Genomic DNA, 15819 nt, shown 5'->3' on the forward strand with positions numbered 1-15819 from the left:
AAAAAGAGGGGAGGAGAGAAAGCGAAAAGTAAAAGTCAAGACTGCTGTGTCACTTTTACACCCAAAAACTATCTCGAAATTTTGCTTTCTGCGCATAACCGAACTTCGCAAGCTGATATTTTACATCTGGATCAGAAGGCCATGAAGTGTACGACCTGTAAACCGGTTTGTGGTAAGTTTAAGCTCTTTATAGCACGACAGTGACCAGAAAACCACTCGACTAGCTTCAAAACGCGTTTTTCGGCAAAATCTCCAGGAGCGAATGGGTTAAGCAAAGTACAAAACTTTTTGAAAAAAATCCACTTTTCAGGATAAAACAACCAATTAAATCTGTCTATTTCATGTCAAATCAGGTGAAAAAGGTGGTAAAAGGCCATTTTTAGGTTTTTTGATTAATCTGCAACTACCCTCTTGTAATTCTTATGGGGAAGGATCGTCACCGGATGATAGCAAGTCTTATTAGTCTCATCAGTTTTTATAAATTCTGTAGTGATGTTGCTACTTGTCCATACCATAGGTCATAACCTATTAGTGATAAAATGACCGATCAGTTTGGTCAGCAGTTGTGTTATGGCACGAGCTGATACGCATAGAAGCTGCTGGGAGTTGAATCACCACTAACTGCCTTCTGTGGATTTAGCTTGTCTAAGATACCTTTCATGTAACTCTTGCTCACAGTATTGAAATGAAAACACAGTTTATTGCCTCTCTCAGTGATGAGTTTGATGGTTGAGTCATCTCCAAAATAATCATCAATAACCTTCTCCACCCCCTTATTCACCACTGTTTCACTGAAGTAATTGTTGAAAGTATTAGCCACATCCAGAGTGTCACAAGGGATTCATTTTCCAGCAGAATAATTAATTTTTTTTTTCTCTTGCTGGGTAATAGAGGCTTAATTTTACTTCAAAATTCACCATGATGTTTTGAATTTGTGGAGGCGTACACTCAAAAAACTTTCATACCTCTTTTAAGTACTTTTCCGTAGCATCCCATGAGGCCTTTGGGATTTTGAGAGTGAAGTTTAAATACACAATTAGACCACGAGACTTTGTCACGATTGGTGTTTTTCAAACTATCTTTTACGTCTCTACAATTTCCATTCAGGGATTCCTTGTCAAGTATCAGCTTCTCCATATTTGTTTTAATTTCTGTTAGGACCCTCCATATGTCAGTCAAAGAAGGAGTTTTATTCCCGCTTTTGTCAGACACCATTGCTGTAGTCTGAGTTGTATGCTTCAACTTCTTTGTGATGGATAGTTGAAGGACCTTTAAAACTTGTTGAACTACCTAACTTCTTTCTTTTTCTTCTTCCATCATTTTGTTCCTCTCTAACGAGCGAGCTCACTAACAGATGTCCATTGTTGATAGCCACTCGATCCAGTCTCCTTTTTTTGTAAATTTATTGATAACCCCCTTGCTTTAAAGTACTTTGTTTAGTATTTACAGACAATGACAATTGAAAGATTCACTTGACCCTACAACTACATAGCAAAAATATTGCGCAAATATAAAGTTTGTGATAATGGACAGACATCTTCAACAGAGAACGATTTTACCATAATACTAAAGGAAAAGGTGTTTCTTTGCCATCTCAGGCATACATGGTACAATTTGAAAGAAACTGGGAATTGCTTGCTGACACTGTACTGATAATGCGCTTTTGAGGGCTTTTGGAAACGTTTTACAAGTTCCACGTAGCCACAATAAAATTTCCTCACTTCCTGCAAATGCTTTACAGGAAATAATTTGTAATGTATTACAAACCACAGCACTGTCAATGACTTATTTGTCCAACAGCAATATTTTGTCAAAAAAAGGTCAAATTCAGGATTGTACACTATGATGTCAAAGCCTCCAGGATGAACATGAATTACGGGAAATCCATTTAATTAGCGTTATTGCTTAGTGACGCACTGTGATAGTTCATGCACATCTGCTTCCAATTTGAACTTTTCTTCCCTTAAACGTTACCTTTCCACCCGAGTTATCATCTGGTTTATTTTTGTTCTTTTCATCCTCCTGCCTCGTTCTTTTTTTGCTTCCCTCCTTCTCCTTGTTGATCTCCGTCTCCTCCTTTTTCTTCTCCTCTTGTGTAAATGCTGCTTGAACAATTACATGGTTCTCTTCATGTTCTTCTGGGATAGGAATTAGATCTGGTTCTCCTTAGTGAGCATCTTCAAAACCCATTCCTAATCCCTTCCAACTGTGTTTGTCTGGTAGGCATGTCTTCTGCTCACGATGTTTTACACTGTTTTAACACAGACTTGTGGTCATTGTTGACAACACACTTTCCACCTAGAGGTGGAAGTAATATTTTCCTTGTAACAAATATATTAAAAAGATATTCATTCTTCCACTCTTTCTTTTACTTTTTAACTCATCAACAATATATTTGCTCAATAACAAACATCTCTGCAAGGCTGACATTTGGATGTATTTATTCAAGCATGGCTTTGCTATCGATGCAAGCTATGGAATGGCCTCATGCATGTACTGTGCTATCTCACGGGATCTCCCACTCAAGAAGTTACGGGAATTATCCTCAACTATGAAAGCTTGGTGTTTACAGTCTAGACTGCCATTTTGAAATCTCAGTTGCACGCTTTAAGTGGAAAAAGGTGAATGACACATATTCATCATTGTCCAAAACCAACCCCAAAAATGAAGGTGGGAATTGGTTTTCCTTTGACATTGCCATCAATGGGCAGGCTAATGTCTGTGGTAAGGGCACATTTAATCATGGTTACTGCAGCGTGTTGAGCCACAGTCCCGATTTTAGGCCAAATTCAGTGGAAGTTGGTATAGAGGTTATTCCCAATCCCATAAGATAATCATAATCAGAAATGTTAGGCGCCCATGCAGGCTCCTTGTTGAAAATGTTGGTTGCCCAAGAGCAAGTCGTAGGAGCCTCTGGCTCCTGGGCTCCCGTTAGGCAGCAGCCTTGCTTGTTACTCTTCGCACATGTAATGAGGCTTTTTTGAAAACAAAGCATATTGTAAAACATGCATTTTGAACACATTAAAATGCAGTAAACTGATAAAGTTACAATCCTGATATCCCCAGAACACCATTGTTAAGTGCACTGATAAAAAGCTTCTTTTAAACCGGTATGGCTTTAGTGCTTTTAATCTTTTTTTAAGTTCCAATGTGAAAAGTAACTTGCAAAATTTATCATTGATCTCTTTTAAGTGGGTAATGTTTTAGAACCTTAACACACTATGAAACAAAAAAAGAGAAAGCCGTTAACTGTGCTGGGAGAAAGTTTGGAGCTCATGGCACTGAATGATCCTTTTGGTGTTGCAATTGACAGTGGCATGACGAGAAAGATGCTGAGGATAGTGGCAATATTTGGATAAAGCACCTCATTGGAGGATGTCATCTCCTAATGTACTTGGTTTGACTCCTTTGGCTACCCTCCAACTTGCATTCCACCTCACAATTTGATAATCAAAGATGGTCCTTTTGCTTTAGTCATTCTTGTATGCATTGTATATTTTCTTCATGGTATCTAGATGTACATTGAGTTCTGCACGCCTAATAATAGGTACATGTATAACCCATAAAACACTCATGGCGCATTAACAACCTGTCATTGAGCTCTTGACCAAAGAAAAGTGAAGCCAAATGCTGAATCATCAAAATTTAAGCTTGTGGAGGCTTTAAGATGACAAGCTAAGCACTACTGTATGTGTAAACATGCTTCTCTGAGAGAAATGGGGAATGAGAAGTTTACTTCATGGCTATATTTCCATAAGATTGTCTCACTTTCTTGCATGTGCGTTTTTTTGTTTTGTTTTGTTTTGTTTTTTTTTTCCCACAGCTTTATTGGGTACTCCTCTTGTAATATACAGTATAAATTTATAATACAACACACACTAAAAAAAGAAAAGAAGCAAAAACCCAAAAGGGGTAGGTGCAACGGGACTAACGTCCCGTGCGAGGCACCGCCCCTAGATGAAGACCAAGCACAAGCCAGCACAAGGCTGGGCTTAAAATTAAAAAACAATTTCTTGGTCTCCAATTGGCAACTTACTGGAGAGACATAGTCACCAGATGCACATTATTAGTTGCCAGTTTGTATTGTGAAAAGCATATTTGGGGTTGGCTGAAAGTGTTCAAAATTGTTATATGGAGTCTGGTCACCTGGGACAAAAATTAAAGAATTTCTCTTCTTCAATGTCGCCTGCGATAAACAGTGCCCTGATATTCAGCTTGGCCGTGGTGATCAATATGCACTTCTTTCCCATCTAAAGTATCTCACTGTTGATCAATATAACCTCCAGCGAGGGCAACTCCATTGACCATGTAGACCATCATTGCTGTGAGAAATGAACCATTTGTTAGAAGCAAATAGCAATTTAGTTAATTCGAGAAACCACAAAAATTATACTGTTTAAGTTAAAACACATTAAAACAATAAAAATTAAGCAACACAAGTTACAAAACATATGACAAACCCTGAGTTGCATTGGGTGATGTTGGTCATGAGACACTAGTAATACGCAGGGTGTGATGATTACCACCTAATGTGAAATTCGTAGGGAGCTGAGTCATGGATGAGTTTGGAAGACTGACTTGTGGATGTGGAGAAGAGTATGTTGAGACTGTGCTGGTACAGGGCTGGGAGTCAGTAGGCAGTGGACAGAATGTTGGCAGGGGGCTGTGCCATTGATGTTGTAGAAATACTTATAATAACTCAACCCGATTCAGGGACAGAACATGACACCACAGATGACAGATTGAGATTATCTGACTTGACATCTTAACCTACACACAAAATAAAATTATAGGTTTGCAATGCGCACATTTGTCTTGTGCGAGATTTTGTCTTTGTAATTCGTAGGTTATAATGGAGAGGGTAAATCTTTTTCTTTGTTGCTTTTCAGTTATTTTAATATGTTTGGCAATGTAAAATGTCTGGAACAGTTTTGTAGTCAGATTTTTGCGCAATTTCATTTTTCTGTTTTTTGCACCGATGACAGTTGAAGTGACTCAAGTAATGTGTTTGGATCACAATTCTGTAAAATACAGTGTTTCGGTATGGGGTGAATTCTTTGAATATTTATATATCCTATAAGAAAATAGAAACAAGGTAGGTTGCTGGTAGTGAAATCTTCCTTGCCAAATACGGAAATTTAAAGAGTGCATGTTTCATGGACTTACATTCAGTGTTAAAAGAAATAGTTGTGATTATAACTTCACTCCATACAGATGCTGTATTCTGCAGTATTGTGATACAAATATTGAGCCTGAGTTACTTGGTTTGTGAGTTGTTGCTAGTGAATTTGGAAGCGATGTAAGGGGTGGAGGTTTCATTTCTTGCAAACTCAGAGCAGCGCTTGTTTGGTCAAATTTTGGTATTCTATTTAAATCTTACATTATCATAAGGCGGTCTGTAAAAAAAAGTGATGGAGTCATTATAGCCATTCGTCTTTTATTACTTCTTTGACTCCAAAAGAAAGCTACATTGAAACTTTAATTGATCTGTTGATTATTCTGCAACATTAGGAATTGTTTATTATCATCTAGGCTTGATTGGATGAGGAGGAGGTATCCATGGCAACCCTGCAAGCGGCTCCCACAAGGCACCGTCACACTGAACGATTCAGTGAAATACTTACCGACCAATACTTACCTGGCCCATACCTCAAGAGGGAGGGAGGGAGGTAGGGATGGGAAAAAAACCAAAGCACAAAATGGCGTGCAAACAGCAAGCTATTGCAACAACACTTTGCGAAGAACTGCAAGCAAGCAACTGCATTATATAAGTCACAGGGTGCCCCTGCTAGAGGCATCAGGCCACCCCTAGTATAGCTGGGGAAACTGCTGACCAGCATTGCTTCGAGGTTAACTTTGCCTAAATTACATTTAGCCACATTTAAACTCATCACCAATAGATGAGCTTGGGCGTTGGTGCCTACAAGGTTGGTGGAGCAGGGCAATGCTCTAGCATAAGAAGGAGGTATCCATGGCAACCCTGCAAGCGGCCCCCTACCCGAACCGGAATCTCCTTTGGTGCTTGAAAAAGGAGGGGCCAGCGAACAGGGGTGAAATGGAACCTCCAACTCCAACAACCCCAAGCACCAAGCGCAGCAGTTGCATCAAAAAACAGACAACGCAATTACCAAATGAATGCAGCTGACGGGGAGACACACCAAAAACCACAGTGCAAGCCCAGGGCAATTCGGTATTTAACTCGACTGCAATGTCAAAGGAGCTGTGGATAACAAATAACAAGGACACGCCATGTCAAGCCAGCTGACTAGAGATGCCTGCAAGAGCTTCAGAAGGTGTCCGGATATAAAGCTGGTATGCATTGCTAGTCCAACATCCAAGAGCCTGAATTAGGTGGTTAGGAATACCATTGTGAGCTACTACCATGGCTGCCCCAATGCGGAAGCCGGATTGAGCGAGAGAGAGGTTGACCATTCGCAAGTAGGAACAAGGGGCCAGGGACATTTCCTCGGAAGGAGAGGTAAGCCAGCAAAGCCTGAACTGCGCAGAGGGGTGCCCTTCGCAGACCAATATCGATGTGGCAACCCTGACGGAATGGATCCGTCTCGATGCTTTTATCTGAACATGGAGGCAGGCTGGCGACTGGAGCGAATCTACAGCGATGTCTGCCACTGATAGATGAATAGCTGGAGAAAAGCTAGCTAAATTGGGGACTGTAATTCTGCAGCACGGAGAAAACCAAAAGAACCCAGCATGCAGGCTGCCCAAAAGGCGCAATAATAAAAAATATTGAGGTCTAACGGCCGATTAATAACCAAGAGAAGGCTGTCAGTAATCGGAAGGTGCCGAGCAGCTGGGGAACCTTGGGAATGCTTGAACACTCTTAACACTCGTTGAAGCCGCAGGCAATTATGCAAAGGGTCAGGAAAACCTTGTTCAATGTGCAAGGAGCAAACTGCAGATAAATATACTTTAATTGATGAATGCTGAATCGAATCTGCAAGAAATGAAACAAACAAACATAAAGTCCACTTGTCTGCGGGGCAAGGCGAGCCATAGGGGTGGAGCTTTCCAGCTTGGCGGCAAAATTCAATGAACTTGCATTGACCTGACGCATATACTTTCCGGGTGGAAAGAGCAAGACCCTGAACCAAGAAATGCAAGCACTGTTGTTTTAGGGAGGAGGTGTTAAGCTGTCCAGCAGGAGCTGAGGAATGGGACAAGGGGACGAATGAGCCTCCGGAGCCAGCTGCCTGAACTGCTGCCAATGGAAACGAGAGATAGCATCAGCAATTTTGTTCTCAACTCCAGGAACATGAGCAGCAGTGAAAGTAAAACCCCAACGTGCCACCAAGAGCAGAAGATCATGGAGAAGGTGCATTAAGGCGGCACCTTTGAAGTCCAGGTCATGAGAATCGCGACTACTACCTCTTTATGTGGTCGAAAAAGGACATGCTTCCTGGCCCACAAAGATCCCAAAAGGTGAGCAGCAATCACCACAGGAAAGAGTTCTTGGTATGTGATAGATTGGCTGGCCTGCACCGTTGACCAGGCACCATAAAACCACTGGCCTCGAGAATAGGCACCAAAGCCAATCGCACCTGCTGCATCCGACTTGACCTCCAAGTCTGTGGCAGCAGACATGCCAGGGTACAACCAGAACCCAACTCCGCGCCAAGAAGATAGAAACTGCAGCCACCACTGAAGATAAGACGAAATTCCTGGTTAATCCGAAAGGATGGTCCTTGTTATGAAGCAGCACAGTAAGTCAATAAACTGACAGAGAAAGGCTCTCCCTGGCCAAACTACCTTAGCAGCATGGTGTAAATGGCCAATAAGGGACTCCAATTCCTGCTTTCTGCACCAGCGACGGGGCATCCAGGAATGAATGAGTTCTCTTAGTGCAAGCAATTTGTCCTCAGGAAGATGAGCCACTTGGTTCCAATTCAGTTCCTAAGATAGTCATAGAAGTGGCTGGACCCACACATTTGTTAGCTTGAAGAGGCAACCCCAGCCGATGGCAGACAGATACTGCCGTGTTAAGGTTATAAGCACACTGGGACGACTGTGGGGGACCTGCGGTAATAAAGTCATCCAAATAATGAAACAGATCGGAAAGGCGATGCTTATGGAGAAGGATCCATTCAGCCATATCAGCTACAGAATTGAAAATAAATGGTGCAGAACGGAGACGGAAGGGGAGTGAGAGATCAACGTAGAAATGACCACGCCATCTCATGCCAAGTTAGAAGCGATCATGTGGGTGAACTGGAATGTTCCGATAAGTGGATTCCACATCAAATTTTGCCATTAGGGCACCTGGGCCATAATGGGAAACCATGCGAATAACTTGATCAACCTTACTATACTGAAGAGAAAAATCCTGAGGATAAATGCCGTTGTTCACACTTGCACCTCCTGGGGAAGACAAATAGACTATCAAGTGCCATTTGCCCGGCTGGCCCTTCTTAGGAATGACTCCAAAACTGCTTATATGCAAACGAGGAAAAGGGGAAAAGGAGAAGGGACCTGCAACCCTGCCCAGAGAGACTTCGTTAGCCAGACATGCATCGACAATGTGGGCATGGTGAAGAGCAGAGGGCTTGTTTCTTTTAGCTGGCTTAAGCTTGTGAGCTGAGTGGAAGACTGACCGGAAGCCATGCTGGAGACCCTGAAGGACATAGGAAACCTGTTGCTGGTCGGGATGACTGGCCAATTCCTTTGAAAATTCCTCCACCTTAAGGGGACTTACTGCTGATACAGGAGGGAGAACTGGATGAGCTGGGAAGAAAAAAGGCTATTTTGAAATAAGGCAGAGCCAGGCTGGCAAAGGGGAGGGGGTATACTAAAGAGAGAACTTTTGGACAACAAACCGCAAACTCAAACAACTTGACAACTTTATTGCAGCACACATGGCCCGACCTAGCTACTGTTTACAAAAATGAGGTAACACAACTTAAGAAGTAATTTGATGACTAAAGGTCAGGAATCACGGAGAAAAACTAAAGGTAATCAAAGCAGATCAACAAGGTATAAAAAAAAAACAATCAGGAAAACAAAAAGGCGCATCCACTACCACCTGGTTTTCAAGGCGGACGAGGGTACGGAGGGAGGAGAAGCAGATCTTCATTTGCGATCGTGTGAAGACGTTTTGTCAAAACAACGGGAGCATTCCGACGCATGGTTGGAACCCGCACAAGTGCTGCAGCGATGGGCGAACTGACATGAAGAAAATTGTGCCGAACAGTGGCTCCTGTTCCATGACCGGCAAATGACCTGGGAGGAGTCAGCTCCAGATGGTTTGGAACCACTAGACCCAGAACACACGGAGGTCCCAGCAGGGTGAAAATTGTAGAGTTGAACGTTCATGGTCGACCAGTCTATGAGCTTCGTTGCCACACCGTGCTAGCAGAAGGCCTGATCATATGCCAGCCAAACACGACCACTGAACTGACGGTATGTGCAGGATGAAAAGCTTGTAGGATGTTAAATCTTTCCAGCGGGGTGGAAAATACAACGTCAGAATCAGCATGAAAATTGTAAAAGCTTCGGACCAGGTCACGATGTCCTCGATGCTTCAGCGTTGCTTTTTAGCACTTGGCAGAAACACTAAGTGCCCGTCCAGGAATGCTTGGGACTCCGGCTCGGTCTGAACAATGTTGACTGATAGCAAGTCCCCCAAACCCACATACTTGCCAGCAACAATTTGGCTGGCCGTTTTTGCCGGAATTGGTGAAAAACTGGGGCCAACTACAAACGGCTGTTGGAGTAGCAGTCCCGATGGCAGGCTGGCAACCAAAGAGCTGTTGTTGAGTTGTACTGGGACAGAAGCGCCCGCCGTGATCAAGAAGCTTAAAATCGGCGAGCGCAGGGTTGCAAATGTGGCAACAAAGGATGGCACGGTAAGATTAGGCCTACCCTGAGTGGCTGAAGGTAAAGATATCGCCTGTTGCTCCGGAAAGGCTCCTCCAGAAGCTAAAATGGTCGGCGTTTGCTGAGACAAACTGGGCGATGGGGCGGGAACGCCCCTAGAAGCTGCTTGTAGCTCCACGCTAACTGAATTTCCATGCAAATTGCTTGAGGTAGAGCCAGGGCTTTTTTCTGCCGCTAAAGAGTCCTTAACGGCATCGACGATTACAGCGATTAGAGCGGGATCATGGACACCAGGAGCAACAACTGGGGCGGAAACTGTTGAAGATGACTGTGGCGCCAAGTTTGCCGCAGAAGTGGGTGATGAAGGAACAGACGACTTGGCGTGCAGAAGGGTATATGGTAGCCAATTCTCCCCGTCCAAACTAGCAGCCAAACTATTGTTGGTTCGACGAGCAGTCGTTGTACAGGCAGAAACAGCAAGCAAGCAAAAACCAAAGCACAAAATGGCACGCAAACAGCAAGCTATTGCATCAACCCTTTGCGAAGAACTGCAAGCAAGTAACTGCATATATAAGTCACGAGGTGCCCCTGCTAGAGGCATTGGGCCACCCCTAGTATAGCTGGGGAAACTGCTGACCAGTATTGCTTCGAGGTTAACTTTGCCTAAATTACATTTAGGCACATGAATAACAATATATATTTCTTGTTATTCTTGAGGTCAGCTCATTATGTTCTATACCCATTTACACCTCCATTACGGGAATAGAAACAACAACTTGTCCTTGATTACATCTTCAATTCCAAAAAGTGGCTAAATTGAGACTTTATTCTATTCATTATTGTGAACCGAAAATACTGGAACCAGATTTTGGAATAAAATAACAATATATATTTCTTCTTATTCTCTTATTTCGTTCAACTTGTTACGTTCCGTACCGATATACACTTCCATTATGGGAACAGGAACAACTGATTACATCTTTGACTCCAAAAAAGCGGCAAAATTGAGACTTTGGTTAGCAGATTATTTTGCAACATTACCAATTGTCTATTATCAAACATGCGTGGGGAACTGATAGTTATTTAAACAGACTGACAGTTAATTGCATTTTTATGATTTCGCTATGCGGCTGATTACTGCTTTTCTTATAAACTACTCTAATTTGAGTAGGCAGTTTTAGAATTGCTTCTTCAATTAAATCTTTGGATATATTACTTTCTTGATGTTTTTGCTCTATGAGAACAAACACGTGCTTAATTGTATCTCCAGACATTGTGAGAGTTACTTTTTGGGTAAACTTGAGTAAACCATTTATTTGTAGAAGATGACTGATTTTGTTTAAGGTGGCAGCTGTTACACTCTATGAATGTTTAATTTGTGAGTTGTTGAATTTTCTGCATGAAAAATAAGATGAAACAGTTTCTACACCAACTATTTCTCCATCTTCTGTCGGAGAGACATAGAATGTCCTTTCCTTGTTCACTCATTCCTTTTTGAGCTTTGGAAATGTACGGTACTATATACATTGCACATGAATACACATCAAGAACAAACTGCAAATCCATGTTTGCTCACCATGCTTTGAGGCAAGCAGGGTTGTAATTTTTGACCCTCAATTCATTTGGTTCTCATTTTAAAGAAACAGTAGGAGAATTTAAAGCTGATCTTACAGCTAATCGATAGTCACTTTCAGAAATCTTTAATTTAACAAGCCACTCTCCAAAGGTGATTGATTCACCTTCTTTTAAGTCATGTAGTTGTTTCCGAATAGTTTTCCAGGTCTCTTTGTGTTGCTTCATTCCATGCGGTGGTGTATCTGATCCTAAGGGATGTAGAATTTCCCTTGCCCTTAGAGGAGGCTGTGAATAATTGAACCAACATTCTTTGTTTGTGTCTTTTGGCATGTGTGAAATACCTATGGATTTGTCTGTTCACAAATGTTTGCAGTTGTGGGTCTTTAATTTGCCATTTGCAAGTAAGTATCTTATCAATGAAGTTTGTAACTGTAGCATCATCATCAACTCCAAATTTTGGTGCATTTTTTAGCTGTATAGGCATGTGGATGTGAGGAGAGCCATATTGCTGGTATTCTCCTCTATAGAACAGTCAGTCAGTCAGTCAGATATTGCTCCCAGAGGTTGGGATGTATTCAAAAGAAAGTTTGTGAGAAATTGACTTATCTGATAATCAAAATGTCTCGCTCTGGTTACTGGGCTTCTTTGAATTAACCTGCATTTCTCATTCCAAGTCATTTTTTCTTCATCATTATCAGAGCACTGTTTGTTATCAACCAACTGATGTTTCTGCTGAAGGGAAACTACAATGATAATAAATATTTATTGCCTATTAGGCACAAATTAACATGTGAATATGTTTAATTGCACCTTACATTCAAATCTAACCTATTTGTGTACAAAATATAAAATAGCATAGTCCTAAATTAATTAAAAAGCCTAAAAGACTGATAAGAAACAAAAATAGACAGTCTATGACTGCATGTGGCTTACTGTATAGCTCCACTTAAATAAGCGATGACATGACGTCTGACATTTGCAGACGAGAACAAATAGCAAGAAGCTATGGATATGTAGTCTGCAAGTGTGACAGTGATACAGGGGTACATGTCCCACTAATGTTTAATAGGTACCAATCCAAAACATAAGTCAGAAAATATCCGAGTTGAGTGAAACGCCACGTAATAGTTTTTATTTGAGATGCTTGGAACAATATTATGTATTCGATACTTAAAGGTTTAAACTATATGTAAATCATCTATCATTTTAGAGAAATCATCAAGCAGAAACTGGTAGAGAACTTGAGAGGATTTGTCCAGAATCATCCTCATTTGGTCTGAATGAAGCATGTGTTTTTGTAACTCTTCATGTGATGTGGTATCAACATTGGTATCCTTGTGAATTTATGGAAGGAAACTTTGCACTGCATCATTGAAGTAAGCGAAAGTTAGCAACTTTCCATTCAGAGTTGTGACTGTTATGTTGCATACTACTTTGGTGGTGCATGTGGAAGACAACATGGTTGTGCTGCAGTGTGGACAAGTAATGAGTTCTGTATCCGTCCCTGTATCCAATGAGTGATTGCAGGTGACACATGTCTGCTGTTTTTTTATGTGGACTCCAATACATTGTCCCTCAATAATGGTGTCCTTGATTTCATCAGATGTTAAATTGACATTTGTAATTTTATCTTTCTTTTCTATGATGGTGGCTTCACTGGTACTTAAGTACTTCACGTAATCAAAAACTCTAGTTGTAAGACCCCTGAAAAGATAACTTTTACCACAGTCTACTTGGTTGATGACTTCCTCCCACAAAACAAGTTTGATGCTATGAGTTTAATCGGCTATGATACAATCAACCTTAAAAATCTCTTTTCCATTTCTTAGTACGGCTGCTTGTTTTACTGCTTGTTCATTTCGTTGGAATGAACATCAACGTTCTTGTAGAGATCTGCTGAGAGCTTGTTTTACTGTTAGCAGGGATGAGCCAATCTCAGCATTGTACTCAAAATGTGTTGATGTGGGCGAGATTTTTGCTTGCTTCAGGATTTTATACTGATCCTGATTGTTGGAAAAACGTGCGCTTGAACTCTTCTTGTGGCCATAAATTTTCATAGGTGACTTTTGTTGATATGCTTGTTGCGAGTTGACTCTTTTGGAAGGATCAAAACAGACAGCACGGACCTTTTTGTCTTTGTCTGTCTGAATTAGACACTCGAAATATGGCGTTTTACTATTACAAGCTGTTTTCATTGGACTCAGTGGCTGTACATAGCTCTCCAGTTGTCTGTAAACAAAAGTAAATACTTGAGACTCGAGAGGTAGTGAATACTGGATTTCACATATTATGAATGAGCAAGAAGTTTAAGATAACTGTACAAATAGACAACAAGTGCGTTGTGGAATATCTAAACAGAGATAGTTGAGTTTCTTATGAGGTGCAATATGCCAATGTGTTACTCTACTCACAGTGTTGCAGGAAGGCTCCCATGGAACGTAATTTTTTTCAATAGCAACTCATTGCTGGAAACTGAAACTAATACCATTGAAGATCTGGGTTGAAATCGACAAAAAGTGAACCAAAATGAAAGCAAAGTTGTCTTTGCTTTGTGCTTTCAGTCTTAAACAGAGCTAAAACTGTTAACGAGGGTAATTTTCTTCTGACGCTCTGCTAAACTGTGCGTCAAATAGTATTAGGTCAACATAATCGCCCGCTAATGGATCATGAGCGCTTAGTGTGGCAAACATTCTGGAAAGAACCGGGACTGGAATCGAATGTTGGGTGCCTCCAGTGGAAAATGAAAAGCAAGCCTTTGTTGCTGAGTAGTGGGTCCTTGCTCCACGAGAGATTTGTAAAAGGATGACATACCTGACACAAGAGATGATACCTTACAATAAAAACTCGTACTGCTTCCTTTTTTAACGCAAACCTCATCGCCAGCCTTTCTTCACTGTAGAGAAAGAATGGTCTTTTGAACCCTTAAGCCATCAAAAACAAGCAGAAGCAGAATCATCAATTTCTAAACAAGGTTCTTCACCTTTTGTAGTGGCTTCTATATCATCACTTGACCTTTTCATTGTGTCAATCCTCCTTCAAAGTAACGGTAAGAGTAACAGGTCTTAGGTCTATTTGATTATTATCGAGCGTGGCAAAGCCAGGAGAATTATTTTGCAATTGGCAATATATGTGCAAAGGCATCCCTTAATTGGAAGGGTGGAATACAACTTTTGACAACTATCCTTAATTGGTTTGGTTTGGACTTTGTGTAAATGGTTAAATGTGCTATTTTATCCCTCACCGTAATTTTTCTTCCTCCCTTTTCCCGTTACTAATGTAATTTCCACATAGTACAAATGAACTAAGAAAATAGCTTTAAGAGTGTAATTCCAGGATACAAAATTATTTGTCAATGGACATGCTGGACGTTTATGTGGAACAGATCTTCCTAAATTATTTGTCTTAAGGCTATAAATGTAAACTTTGCTTTTTGCTACTGCATGATTTTCTATTTCTACCTGTATTATTATCATGAGTAATTAACTTTCAAGAAAAAGGCTAATTGGCATCCTCCGGGAACAATTTTTGATGACTGCACTATCACATAGAACTACGTTCTTGTTGTCCTTGTCATGTGTTTCTTCTAATAAAAGTCGCAAATGATGGCCTTGAACTCGTTAGGCACTTCCACTTCCCGAAGAAAAAAAAAACAAATCTCTCAAAACATTGCCTTGCACTGTCCGTAAATGTCAACGAGTGAGTTCTGTTTTGGTCAAGTTGATGCCGGATTGCTAAGCCAACTGCCTCTTCATCAGTCAATCCAATATATATTATATTGTGACCTCTCTTTTTTTAAATGAAGTCGCATTCTTACCTGGCAGCAACAAAAGTAACAGGAACTCGAAATTGCACTTTTGGGCCTGTTTATTTAACAGGTTAGCCAGCCTCTCTGCAGGCACAAAGTCCACTATGGCCCTTTTATGGTAGTTCCAAGCAGGTTTTCTTGTGTTAAGGTGGCTGAACACAGTTTTGGCAGTTTCTGAGTATAGGTCATTTGCCAAACTGTGGCAAGAGAAAGGTTGCAGCTCACAAGCTGAAACTTGGCAAGTGAAAAATATACTGATGAAAGAGTTTGACTGACAGGTAAAATTTGACGTTTTCGTAGTTTCCATGGCAACGTGAACGATTAAATACAACCTTAAAATTTCACCGTTACTCAGTTTACATAAAATTCGCTCATTAGATTTTCTCATAAACTCGCACACAGCTTACTATAATTAATCATTACCATTTGAAACTTGTTTGACCAAATTTTAACAGAGGGGTGTTTAGATAATCACTAACATAATTCTACCGTAATTATTAAATGTGTTACAAAATTCGTCTGTTCAACTTCCATTTTAAAGTTCTCATCATTTAAAATACGATAAAAGTAAACATTTTGCCAAATATCACAAAATTTTATAGCGTAGA

Source organism: Porites lutea, chromosome 1 (assembly GCF_958299795.1).
Source record: "Porites lutea chromosome 1, jaPorLute2.1, whole genome shotgun sequence".
Taxonomy (NCBI): Eukaryota; Metazoa; Cnidaria; class Anthozoa; order Scleractinia; family Poritidae; genus Porites; species Porites lutea.